A 14,337-nucleotide genomic window follows, 5' to 3' on the forward strand; every position below is an offset into this window, starting at 1 on the left:
ATTGAATTCTGATGAATCTTTAATAGCCTCTTCTAGCTAATGGCTCTCTGAAGAATTAGAAAGGCTTCTAGACTGCACTTGTCACATTTTGAGCCCAGAACTGCTACTTTTATTTGCAAATATAACAAGATAATCTGAAATAAAATCGATATTCTCAAAACCTTTACCGTAGCAAATAATAAAAATTTGGATTATTAAATCTCTTTTTGAGTGTTATGACTGTCTAGTTAATGTATGATGTTTCAGGTGCTTACTTAAAAATCAAAGAAAAAATCGTTCGTAAAAAAGAAAAAATTGAAAGAGACAATGATAAATCAGAGAGTTTAAATCTTTTCCATAAATAAAATTGACTGAAAATATTTTCTCATTTCTTGGAACCTGTTAATTAGCCTTTAGGACTATGTATGTAACAATCTCCCTACCCCAACTCCCCAGCTCCTCTTATTTGCTGGGGACACAAATGTCAATTAGGACATGGCATCTACCCTCAAGGAGTTCAGCTCACAGAGGAGCTTAGACATATAAACAACTTACTTAACACAGTGTGATGAGGTCAAAATGGAGTTATATTTAAGACACAGTGATGGAAAAAAAAAAAAGTGACCCTTGCTGATGGTATGTGACGAGTATCAGAAGTCTTTACAAGTGAAATACATTTGAACTGGAGCACAAAGGATGAATAACGTATGACAAGCAGCAGTTAAGTAAACAGGGCTTTCACTTAAAGAGGTAGCATATAAAGTCATAAAGGTGAAGACACATGATTTTATGTGCTAGGGAAACCAATAAAGAGTTGGACCAAAAAGTACATGTGGGAAAAACTAATACTAGAAAGGGCAGGCTTGTGTGTCAAGCTAAGAAGTTGGGAAGTCATCAGGGAAGGAGAAAATGATTGAAGGGTTTTAAACAGACACTGACATAATTAGATCTGTTTGCTGAATTATCTCTCTGTGTCAGCATGAAGGATAGGCTAAAACGAAGATGAAATTCAAAGAAGCAAAAGTAGTTGGAAAGATGCTGCATGCTCTGTAAAAAGACACAATGAACATCTGAAACAAGGTAGAAGCAGCAGGAGATATAAAAGAAATAATGAGGTATGTCTGGGTAATTATTTAAGGGGTAAGGCTGCAATGAGAAAAGCACTAACTGAGCCAGGATAGGAAATACTAGACGAGAATAATATTTTTCAGAAAGATAAGGGATTCAGTGGCCATCATCAAAAAGTCTACATATAATAAATGCTGAAGAGGGTGTGAAGAAAAGGGAACCCTCCTACAATGTTGATAGGAATGTAAATTGGTGCAGCCACTATGGAGAACAGTATAGAGGTTCCTTAAAAAAACCTAAGGAATCCAGAAATCCCACTCCTGGACACATATCCAGAAAAGACAAAACTCTAATTCAGAAAGATACATGCATGCCAATGCTCACAGCAGCATTATTTACAATAGCCAAGACATGGAAGCAAACTCAATGTTCACTGACAGATGAATGGATAAAGATGTGGTATACATATATACAATGGAATATTACTAAGCCACTAAAAAGAATGAAATATTGCCATTTGCAGCAACATGCATGGACCTAGAGATTATCATACTAAGTGAAGTAAGTCAGAGAAAGACAAGTATTATATGGTATCACTTATATGTGGAATCTAAAATATAACACAAGTGAACGTGTTTTAAAAAAACAGAAACATATTCACAGACATAGAAAACAAATTTACAATCACCAAAGGAGAAAGGAGGGGCAGGGGTAAATTAGAAGTGTGGGATTAACATATACAAACCACTAAAAGAGATAAGCAATAAGGATTTACTGTACAGCACTGGGAACTATATTGTAATATTGGAAAATAATCTGAAAAATACATACCTATGTGTGTATGTCTGTGTGTGTCTAACTGAATCACTTTGCTGTATACCAGAAATTAATACAATATTATAAATCAACTACAGTTCAATTTAAAAAAAATTTTAAGTTTTAACACTTTAGTTTAAGGTTCTTATAATATACTTTATCTAGGGAAACAAAGTTGAAATTGTTTTTTATCAGATGAGTGGTTTTAAAATTTTGATTGTATTTAATTTTTTTTTGGTTAAGGAGAATTATTTGCCCCAGTGGTGTTTCAAATACTCAAAAAGGAAAAACAACCTAACTATTGTGTGTTTATGATAGAGATAAATTTACTTATTAACCTACAAGCTGTCATAACTGCAGAAAGTAAACAGAACTTATTTAATGACTATTTGCAAATAACTTAGCACCAAAATTCAAGATTTTTCTTTTTTACTAATGTGAAAAGATCAGTGGTGCCATAAACAGAAAGAAGAATGCATAGGATATTACTTACATGTGAAATCTTAAAAAAAAAAAAAAAGGACACAAATGAACTACTTATTATTTATAACTCAGATGACTGATTTCTTGAATATGTATAAGCACATCTGACTGTCCTTTATGATTGGATTACTGCATTCTGTTGTTTCTTATTTTGTAGTTGGCTTTATTCCTTTGATAACTATGTAAGTTTAAAAGCTAAAGCTCTAAACTGTTCTTAGAAACAGTGAATAGTACATATATGTACATTTTCCAAAATGTGCAGTATATTGTATATATGTATTTACATGCAATATATTTATTGAATATGTGCAGTCAAACTATCAACTTTATTTAATAAAACTGAAAACTGAAAAAAAAAGAGTAGAGTCAGCTATTCACCATTAAGGAAAAAAAAAAAGATCAATGGTTACAGTAAAATGATTGAAATAGGTAAAATTTATTTTAAGACTATTTATCATACATTTGGCCATGTGAGCAAAATATAAATAAATTAGAAATCCGAGAACCTACACATATTGTAGAAGAAAGCTTGGACTATTATATATGGCCAAAAAAAGTGTATATACAAAAACAGTAAAGATAATTTAAATTTTTACTATATTTTAAAAATACACAGCTTACAGCAAAAAAAAAAATCCCTATAAATTATAGGAAATGTAGTTACTGAAAAATTCTACCTCAACTACTATCTGAAGAAATTTTAAATTATAGTAAGAGATATTCACACAGTAAATTTTTTAAAATATACACATATATTTAACGCTTTATTCCAAATAAAAGTGCAAATGACAATATAAGCCTGAAACATCTTATTACAACCAGAGAGCAAGAAAGGTCTCAAAGATGAATGGGTCATAATAAAAAAAAATACAGGAATATCACGAAAAGTCTTCTTATTGGCAAGATGGACTAATTCAAAAACAAAATCAATTGTAACTGATTGAAAGACAATAAATTTATTAAAATCAATAAGGTCAAAATTATGCTAAAAAAAAAAAAACCTCATTGAAAAGTACTGGAAATAACTGGAACACCAATTCCTTTTCCTGAAAGAATTAATATACACCCTTCTTTTCCTGTCTGAACTATACTCCAAGATAATCAAATAGCCCTAGTTGATGAGGAATTCTCCCTTACAGAAGGATTCGAGATAACAAATGTAGAAGAAATGCAAAGTTAGAAAATCACCCATTTGCAACCTGAATAATATAAGTTCAGACATTAATTATCAATAGATGAAACCATTAAATGAAGAGTTGATCTCTATAAAGGCGGGCTGAGGCTGTCACCTCCTGAATCCCCTGGTCAATACTAGCATCACTAAAACTGGGACCAGACTGATGCAGTGTAAAGAAAGACCACAGCACCACCTGTGAAGTACTCAAAATTAAGACAGATAAGAGGAACTAGTTAAGTATTACCACAAGAAAGTAAACAGAAAAATTCAGAATGTTGGACATTTTGCAGGACAAGTGATCTAGTTCCTTCAACAAGTCACTTGGGGGAGGAAGGTCTGTAAATTAAAGTAAAATGGGAACTACAGGTATAACTAAAGTACAATAGTCTTTTTGAGCATATCTAAATTTTTCTATGAATTGAATATGTCTTATTATTCAAAGTACATGAAACATTCTACTTAGGCACATCTAATAAGTGTTCTGTGTAAGCACATAACTAACTGGTGGTTAATTCAGAAATATTCTCTCATCCCTAATAAAGCCAAGTCCTTATCCTATCTATACTACAAGCTCTGTAGGGCCAGTTGAGAATCATTATTCATAACATTGCCTCTTTAGGAGACCATTTCAAATCCCAAGCAATTTGCCAATTTGAGTTTGAAACAACTCATTATTAAGTGGGAACTGGCAACATATCTAGGCAGTAATTCAAGTTTTTCTTCTTAAAATAATTTTTTACAATCTCACTAAGCTTTTTATTTAAAATTTTCCCAATACAAGCATATGAAATGATCCTCAAATTCAACAAAATCAAGAGAAATGCAAATTAAAGAATAAAAAAGGTATTATCTTGCTTCAATGAGACTAGCAAAAGTTTAAATGATCAGTAACACCTGTTGTTGACAGGCATGCTAAGAAAAGGTTATTCTATTACCTTGCTGGTAGAAATGCTAACTGATAACAGACTTTTTGAAAAAAGTAATCCAGCAACCACTATCAAAATTAAAAATAAATATATTCTATGGTCCAGCAAACACACTCTTAGGAATGTCTTAAGGAAATAAAAGGATATGCATACAAAGATTTTACTGTAGCACTGCTTATACTGACAAAAAACTAGGAAGTAAATGTCCATCAGTAAGGGAATGTTTGAATAAATTATGAATATTATTGTTATGAGCTAAATTGTGTCCATAAAAAGCTCATATGTTCAAGTCCTAATTACCAGTACTTCATAAGAATGTGACTGTATTCGAAGACACAATCTTTAAAGAGGTAATTAAGTTAAAATGGGGTCATTAGGGTAGGCCCAAATGCACTATGACTGGTATTCTTACCAGAAGGAGAAATTTGGGCACAGACATGCAGAGAGAGAGGACTATGTGAAGACACAAGGAGAAGATAGCCATCCACAAGGATGGAGAGAGGCCTCAGAAGAAATCACCCCTGCCAACGTCTGGATCTTGGACTTCTAGTCTCCAGAATTGAAATAAAATAAACTTCTGTTGTTTAAGCTACCAAGGGTGTGGTGCTTTGCTATGGCAGCCCTGGTCAACTAATAACTATGTACTCGTTAATAAGAATCAATCAGAGCTTTGCCATTTGACAGATGTCCACAAGGTACTCTTGGGTAAGACAGAAAACTTAAAAAGTACAGAAAATGCCTAAAAAACAGTGTACACACACTTGTATGTGTGTATAATGTATTATAAATATATATATGTACATGAACACGACAAAATGGAGAAAAATATGGGATGACATACTCTAGGTTATTATCATGGGTTAGAGGGATCTGGCAGGGCAGGAATACGGATGGAAGGGAAGAAAAAAAGGGGGAAGAATAAGCCAACTACTCTCCCCCTTCAAAAAAAAAAAAAAACTACTGAAAATAATTGTCACATTAATGCACTTTTGTAACACTTTATGTATATGTAAAGTAAAATAGAGATTTAATTGAATTTTTCATTTAAATAAAGACTTTTCATGCTTTTCTGCTGTGTGTATATTAGCCATGGAAAAGACAATATTCAAAGTCCTTTCCCTCAGAAAATATCTCCACACATCAAATTTCAAACACACGTCAAGTGCCAAGGTCACATCATATTTCATTTATTTTGCTTTTTTTAAATATCATCTTCCCAAATTTTTATTACTTTCTATGATTACAGAGTTTCCACCAATAAAACAAAGAACTGACTCAAAAAAAGAATCTCAAAGTTTTTCAATTCTTCTTCAAGCATTTTCTTAAATACACAGAGTCTTCCAAATGTGACAGAAATCTCTTATCAATAATGTCCTGACAAAGGTAGCAGCTCTTTATAAAATTGCCATTTTTTTCAACCCCAGTGCCTCCAATCTATTCTATCCTAATTTAAATTTCGATTCTATTCTAAGATGCATCTTTAAAGCTGGAAAAGCAGTTCCTAATACACGTGTGTTTGTTTATTTTTTGGCAGTTTCCCTAAAAATACCAACAGATGGCAGTTTGTGACTTGAGTATCTTTCTAATAAGATTCACCAATTGACTGCCCATAACCTCTAAGCACTGCGTTCTAAAATCTAGAGCATCAAAGGCATAAAAGCAGAGAAAACTTATTCAGTCTTCTCCATACAGATCAGATTCCTTGATGTATGATCACTAACAGTAAGTTGATTTACCAGATGAACTAAATTAATTTCTCCACATTTAGATACTTTTATTTCTAGAAGATAAAATGGTCAATGTCATCTGTGAACTCCAGGTGACATTCTTATAAATTTTATCCATTTTCAGACTGAGTAAATGAGGCTCTATCACAAATATGATAATGCACACCTGCATGTGTTCAACAGATACTCTGCTAGATACCAGGAATGTAAGACAGATACAATCCCTCCCCTGCAGAGCTTAGAAGTACAAGAGGGGAACAAGGCATTAAATTAAAAACAAAAAAAACATGGTAAGAGGCAGAATAGTAAAGAGGTTAAGTGTGGGCTAAATTGTCTAAATTCAAATGTTAGTTCTTCAAATTGATCAGGGTATATAACCCTGAGCAAATCCTCATTAATCCTTTTATAACATTATGTACCAGTATACTGTCAATATTTACTAAATATTAGCTGTAGCTATTAACTAGTGTTCTTACTAAAGTAAAGGATGCCATGAAGCTACAAAAGGGGGTCTAACTTAACTGAGTGGTTCTGGAAAAGATGATTAAAGTCAAAACCTGAAGGGTTAATAGAATTTAGGTGAAAAGTGGACTGATGAAGTAAAAGGAATGATATTCTAGGCAAAGGGAATAGCATGTACAGACACGAAAGGAAGAGTGAAGAAAATGAAATTAGAGAGGGTTAGGTAGGGCCCAGACCACTAGCCAGATGCACCAGAAGCAGATGCACTTACTAAGATGAGAAATACTGTAAGAAGCAGATTTTTTACTAACTGGGAGAGCAACAGGGAGATTAAAAGTTTAGTTCATTATGCTTCATATCTTTTTAAGTATAACTGACATACAACATTAGTTTCAGGTGTACAACATGATTCAACATTTGTATATACTGTGAAATTATCACCACAATACGTCTAGTACCACCTGTCACCATAAAAACTTATAAACTTTCTTTCCTTATAATAAGAACTTTTAAAGATTACTTTCTGATATACTATGTTCTTGGATTGGAAGAATATTGTTAAAATGACCATACTACCCAAGGCAATCTGTAGATTCAGTGCAATTCCTATCAAATTACCAATGGCATTTTTCACAGAACTAGAACAAATAATTTTAAAATTTGTATAGGAACACAGAAGACTCTCTGAATACCCAAAGCAATTTTGAGAAAGAACAGAGCTGGACAAATCAAACTCTCTAGCTTCAGACGGTGCTACAAACCTGCAGTCATCAAAACAGTATGGTACTAGCACAAGAACAGACACATAGATCAATGCAACAAGAGAGCCCAGAAATAAACCCACACACTTAGTCAATTAATCTATGACAAAGGAGGCAAGAATATTCATTGGAGAAAAAGTCTCTTCAATAAGTGGTGTTGGGAAAACTGGACAGCTACATATAAAAGAATGAAATTAGAATACTCTCTAACACCATATATAAAAATAAACTCAAAACAGATTAAAGACCTAAGTGTAAGACCACTTACTATAAAACTCCTAGAGGAAAACATAGGCAGAATACTTTTTTTTTAAATTGAAGTATAGTCAGTTACAATGTGTTAATTTCTGGTGTACAGAATGATGTTTCAGTCATACATAACATACATATATTCGTTTTCATATTCTTTCTCATTATAGATTACTACAAGATATTGAATATAGTTCCCTGTGCTAGACAGAAAAAACTGGGGGGTTTTTTATAGTGAAAAAAATTTATATTTAGAATTAGCCAGCTGGACTCAGTTTAGATGATTCCAATTTTGTTGGCAATATCCAAAGCATCATAGTCAGGAGCCAATCGTACATATGCATTCTTCTCTCCACTAGGTCTGATCAGGGTGTTGACTTCAGCCACGTCAATGTCATAGAGCTTCCTTACAGCCTGTTTGATCTGGTGCTCGTTGGCCTTGACATTCACGATGAACACAAGCATGATGTTGTCTCCTATCTTCTTCGTGGCTGACTCAGTGGTCAGGGGGAACTTGATGGATGGCATAGTGGTCAAGCCTGTTTCTCCTAGGGGCACTCTTCTGAGGATACTTGGGCTACCTTCTGAGCTGCAATGTTTTGGGCCTTTGGAAGGCGGGTAACAAACAGATCTCTTTTTCTGTCACTGTGGATACCTTTCAGCACTGCTTTCTTGGCCTTCAGAGCCTTCGCTTTGGCTTCGGCTTTGGGAGGGGCTGGGGCTTCCTTCTTCACTTTTGACTCCATCTTCGCAAAAAGGCAAAAATTTGTTTTTTAATCTATTTTGTATATTGTAGTTAATATTTGCAAATCTTGAACTCCTAATTTATTCCTTCCCACCCCCCTTCTCTGCAGGTAACCATAAGTTTGTTTACTATGTCTGTGAGTCTGTTGGCAGAACACTCTTTGACATAAATCACAGTAGTATTTTTTTGCATCTGTCCCCTAGGGCAAAGGAAACAAAAGCAAAAATAAACAAATGGTACCTAATTATACTTAAAAGCTTTTGCACAGCAAAGGAAACCATTAATAAAATGAAAAGACAACCTACAGAATGGAAGAAGATATCTGCAAATGATACGACCAATAAGGGGTTAATATCCAACATATATAAACAGCTCATATAATTTAACATCAAAAAAACAAAAAATGACTTAAAAATGAGCAGAACAAAATAGACATTTTTCCAAAGAGGAAGTACAGATGGTCAACAGGCACATAAAAAGATGTTCAACATCACTCATCATGAGGGAAATGCAAATCAAAACCACAGTAACGTATTACCTCACACCTGTCAGAATGGCTATCATCAAAAAGAACATAAATAAACAAATGTTGGTGAGGATGTGGAGAGAAGGGAATCCTTGTACACTGTTGGTGGGAATGTAAATTGGTGCAGCCACCGTGGAAAGCAGTATGGAGGTTTCTCAGAAAACTAAAAACAGAATTACCATATGACCTAGCAATTCCACTCCTGGGTATACACCTGAAAAACAAAAACAAAAACAAAACACTAATCCAAAAAGATAAACGCAGTCCAATGTTCATAGCAGCATTATTCACAACTGCCAAAATATGGAAGCAACCTAAATGCCCATCAACAGATGGATGGACAAAAAGGATATGATATACACATGATGGAATACTACTCAGCCATAAAAAAGAATGAAATGTTGCCATTTGCAGCAATGTGGACAGACTTAGAGGGCATTATGCTAAGTGAATTAGGTCAGACAGAGAAAGACAAATACTGTATGGTATCACATGTGTAACCTAAAAATTACAAAAAACTAGTGAATATAACAAAATAGCAGCAGACTCACAGATATAGAGAACAAACTAGTGGTTACCAGTGGAGGTAGGGGAATAGGAGGTAAAAACTATTGGATGCAAGACAGGCTCAAGGACATACTGTATAGCACAGGGAATATAGTCAATATTTTGTAATAACTGTAAATGAAAAGTAACCTTTAAAAGTTGTATAAAATTTTTAAAAATTTAAAGTTTAAAAAAGTGAAAAATAAATAAATAAGATTTACTTTGTGGGCAACTTTGAAACTTACAATAGAATATTACTGTACATGCTGTACATTATTTCCCAGTGACTTCTTTACTGTACATGCTGTACATTACATCCTCATGACTTCTTTACTGGAAGTTTGTATCTCTTGATCCCCTTTACCCATTTTGCCCACTTACCTCTAACCTCTGGCAACCAAAAATTCATTCTCTGTATCTCTGAGTTTGGCTTTATTTTGTTCATTCAATTTTATTTTTTAAATTCCACACGTAAGTAAAAAACATAAGGTAACTAGTCTTTCACAGTCTGACTTATTTCACTTAGCACAAAACCCTCAAGGTCCACCCAGGCTGTAAATGGCAAATTTTCATTCTTTTTTATGCCTGAGTGGTATTCCATTGTGTATGTATACACACACACTGCATTTTCCTTATCCATTCATTGACAGACACTCAGGTTGTTTCCATATCCTGGCTATTGTAAATAATGCTGTGATGAACACAGGGGTGCAGAGATCTTTTCAAATTAGTGTTCTCATTTTCTTCAGATACACAGGCAGAAATGGATTTGTTGGATTATACGAGAGTTCTATTTTTAGTTTTTTGAGGAACCTCTATACTGTTTTCCATAGGGGCTCCACCAAATTACATTTCTAACAACAGGGCACAAAGGTTCCCTTTTCTCTACACCCTTGCCAAAACTTGTTATTTCTAGTACTTTTGGTAATAGCCATTCTGATAGATGTAGAGTGTACCACATTGTAGATTTGATTTGTATTGCCCTGGTGATTAGTGATGTTAAGCATCTTTTTTAATGTGCCTTGTTAGTCATCTGTATGTCTTCCTTGAAAAAAATATCTATTCAGAACCTCTGCCCATTTTAAAATCAGATTAGTTGTTTTTTGTTGTTGTTATCAAGTTGCATGCATTCTTCACATATGTTGGATATTAAGCTCTTATTAAGTATATGATTTGCAAGTATTTTCTCCCATTACAATAGGTTGCTTTCTTATTTTGTTAATGGTTTCCTGTGCAGAGTTTTTCAGTTTGACGTATTCATTTATTTTTCCTTTTGCTGCCATTGCCTTTGGAGTCAGATCCAAAAAGATATTGCCAAGCACAATGTCAAAGGGCTTACTGCCTATGTTTTCTTGTAGTTTTATGGTTTCTGATCTTACATTCAAATCTTTAATCCATTTTGAGTTAAATTTTGTGCAGGGTGTAAGTTAGTGGTCCAGTTTTCCCAAACTACTTACTGAAGAGACTGTGCTTTTGCACACTGCATATTCTTGCCTCCTTTGTTGCAAATTAATAGACCATCTATGCATGGGTTTATTTCTGGGCTCCCTATTCTGTTACACTGATCTGTTTGCTTTTAAATCAAAACCATAGTATTTTGATTACAATAGCTTTGTGGTATAGTTTGAAAGCAAGGAATGTGATGCCTCCAGCTGTGATCCCTCTCAAGATTCCTTTGGCTATTTGGAATCTTTTGTGGTTCCTTCCATAAAAATTTTAGGATTATCTGTTCTATTTCTGTGAAAAATGTCATTGGAATTAATAGGGATCGCATTGAATTTATAGCTTGCTTTGGGTTATATAGACATTTTAAGAATACATTAAAATTGTTCCATCCATGAACACAGGATATTTTTTCCATTTCTATGTGTCTTCTTCAATTTCTTTCATCAGTGTCCTGTAATTTTCAGTGCACAGGTCCTTTCATCTCCTGGTTAAATTTATTCCTAGATATTTTATTATTTTTGATGCAACTGTAAATGGGATTGTTTTCTTAATTTCTCTGAGAGTTCATTGTTAATGAATAAAAATGCAACAGATTTTTAAATACTGATTTTGTACCTTGCCACTTTACTGAATTTGTTTATTAGTTCCAACAGTTTTTGGTGGAGTCTTTAGGGGTTTCTATATATAAAAATCATATCATCAACAAACAGTGACAGTTTTACTTTTTCCTTTCCAATCTGGATGCCTTTTATTTATTTTTCTTGCCTCACTGCTCTGGACTTCCAATAATATGTTGAATAGAAGTGGTAAAAGTGGGCACCCTAGTTCCAGATCTTAAGGGGAAAAGCTGATGTTAGCTGCTCTGTCAGTTTGTTAGGCTTGTCATATATGGCCTTTATTATATTGAGGTACATTCCCTTTATACTCACTTTATTGAGAGCTTTTATCATAAAAGATTGAATTCTGTCAAATGCTTTTTCTCCATCTGTTGAGATGATCATATGATGATCTGAATGATCTGGAGTTCATTATGCTTGAAGTATCGGTGACATGAAATTAGCAAACAATCAGTTTCATATATGGATAACAAGCCTGAAATTTTATTTTTAATAATTTTATCATATTGTGCTTCTAGCCTATCAAAACAGCAAGAAGTAGTTAGATATTAAATCATGTTAAAACAAAAATGTGGGGTAGGGTGGTAAATTGGGAGTTTAGGATTTGCAGATACTAACTACTATATATTAAATAAACAACAAGGTCCTACTGTACAGCACATGGAATTATATTTCTTGAAGTAACCAATAATGAAAAAGAGCATGAAAAAGAATATATATGTATGTGTATAACTAAATCACTACGCTGTACACTAGAGACTAACACAACATTGTAAATCGATGATACTTCAATAAAAAAAAGGAAAAAAAATGTAACAAGAAACCAAATAAAACTTTTTTCCCTCACAGATATCCCATATCATCCAGCAGAAATTAAAGGCATTTTAATGCTTTGAAAACTATAGTCCAGTAAAATGTGCCTTTTCCCCACCAATTCCATGATGGTAGACAGTAAGGCTACAGTGGGTATCAGTGTAAAACAAGAATGTCAGAAGTGGCTCTTACCTACATCTTTCTACTATTCTATAACATGGCTGGGTGTCCCTGGCAAAGAAGGGAATCTACTGACTACTGGGTTCAAATGTGACAAATATATTCTTCACAGGGAAGATCTAAAAGAATAATGAAAAGTATACTACGCACAAAATGGTTTGGAATAGAGATCATTTCAAGAGAAGAAAACAGCCTCGGTGAATTTAAGAGGACTGAAATTATTTCAAGCAACTCTTCTTACCACAATGGCGTGAAACTAGAAATCAACCACAGGGGGTAAAAAGAGGGAAAAACACAACTACATGGAGACCAAACAACATGCTACTGAAAAACCAGTGGGTCAATGATGAAATCAAAGAAGAAATTTAAAAATACCTTGAGACAAATGACAATGAAAACACAACCACACAAAATCTATGGGATACAGCAAAAGCAGTCCTAGGAGGGAAGTTCACAGCAATACAGTCCTTCCTCAAAGAACAAGAACAATCTCAAATAAACAATCTAATCTATCACCTAAAAGAATTAGAAAAAGAACAAACTTTGCTAAAGTCAGCAAAAGGAAAGAAATAATAAAAGATCAGGGAGGAAATAAATAAAAGAGATTTAAAAAATCAATCAAACCAAGAGCTGGATTTTTGAAAGAGTGAACAAAATCATGAAAACTCTGGCCAGCTTCACCAAGAAGAAAAGAGAGAGGACACAAATAAAGAAAGAAAGGATAACGGAGAAATTATAACCAACACCACAGAAATACAAAAAACTGTAAGAGAATACTATGAACAACTATATGGCAACAAACTGGACAACCTAGAAAAAATGACAAGTTTCTAGAAACATACAGTCCACTAAAACTGACTCAAAAAGAAATAGATATATTGAGCAGACTGATCACTGTAAGTGAACTAGAATCAGCAATAAAAAATGTCCCTGCAAAGAAAAGTCCAGGACCAGATAGCTTCACTGGGGAATTCTACCAAACATACAAAGAATTCACACTGATCCTTCTCAAAATCTTCCAAAAGACTGAAGAGGAGGAAATATTCCCAAACTTATTCGATGAAGCAACCCATCACCCTGATACTCAAACCAGACAAAGACACTAACAAAAAAGAAAATTACAGGCCAATATCATTGATGAACATAGATGCAAAACTCAACAAAATAATAGCAAATAAAATCCAATAAAAAAGATCACATACTATGATCAAGTCGGATTCATCCCAGGAACACAAGGATAGTTCAACATACACAAATCAATCAATGTGATACACCACATCAACAAAAGAAAGGACAAAAATCACATCATCATCTTAATAGATGCAGAAAAGGCATCTGATAAAATTTAACACCCATTTATGATAAAAACTCTTACCAAAGTGGGTACAGAGGGAACATATCTCAATATAATAAAAGCTATTTATGACAAACCCACAGCCAGCAAAATACTCAATGATGAAAAGTTGAAAGCCTTCCCACTAAAATCTGGAACAAGACAAGGATGCCCACTCTCACCACTTCTATTCAACATAGTACTGGAAGTCCTAGCCATAGTAATCAGACAAAAAAGAAAAGAAAAAAGAAAGAAAGAAAAGGGATCCAAATTAGAAGAGAAGAGGTAAAACTGTCAATGAAAGTGGATGACATGATACTATATATAGAAAACCCTAAAGGCTCCACAAAAAAACTACTAGAGTTGATAAAAGAATTTGGAAAGGTAGCAGGATACAAGATAATCAGTTGTATTTCTTTACACTAACAATGAAATATCACAAAAGGAAAGTAAAGAAACAATCCCTTTTAAAATCACATCCAA

General features: G+C 33.7%; 1 protein-coding gene and 1 pseudogene across 2 annotated transcripts in view; both read right to left on the reverse strand.

Moving 5' to 3' along the window:
• SOS1 (SOS Ras/Rac guanine nucleotide exchange factor 1) overlaps positions 1 to 14,337 on the reverse strand; it is a 134,703-nt gene that overhangs the window by 85,655 nt on the left and 34,711 nt on the right. The window lies entirely within an intron of this gene.
• Positions 7,816 to 8,394, reverse strand: LOC102506994 (annotated as a pseudogene).

The sequence above is a fragment of the Camelus ferus genome, chromosome 15, assembly GCF_009834535.1.
Source record: "Camelus ferus isolate YT-003-E chromosome 15, BCGSAC_Cfer_1.0, whole genome shotgun sequence".
Lineage (NCBI taxonomy): Eukaryota > Metazoa > Chordata > Mammalia > Artiodactyla > Camelidae > Camelus > Camelus ferus.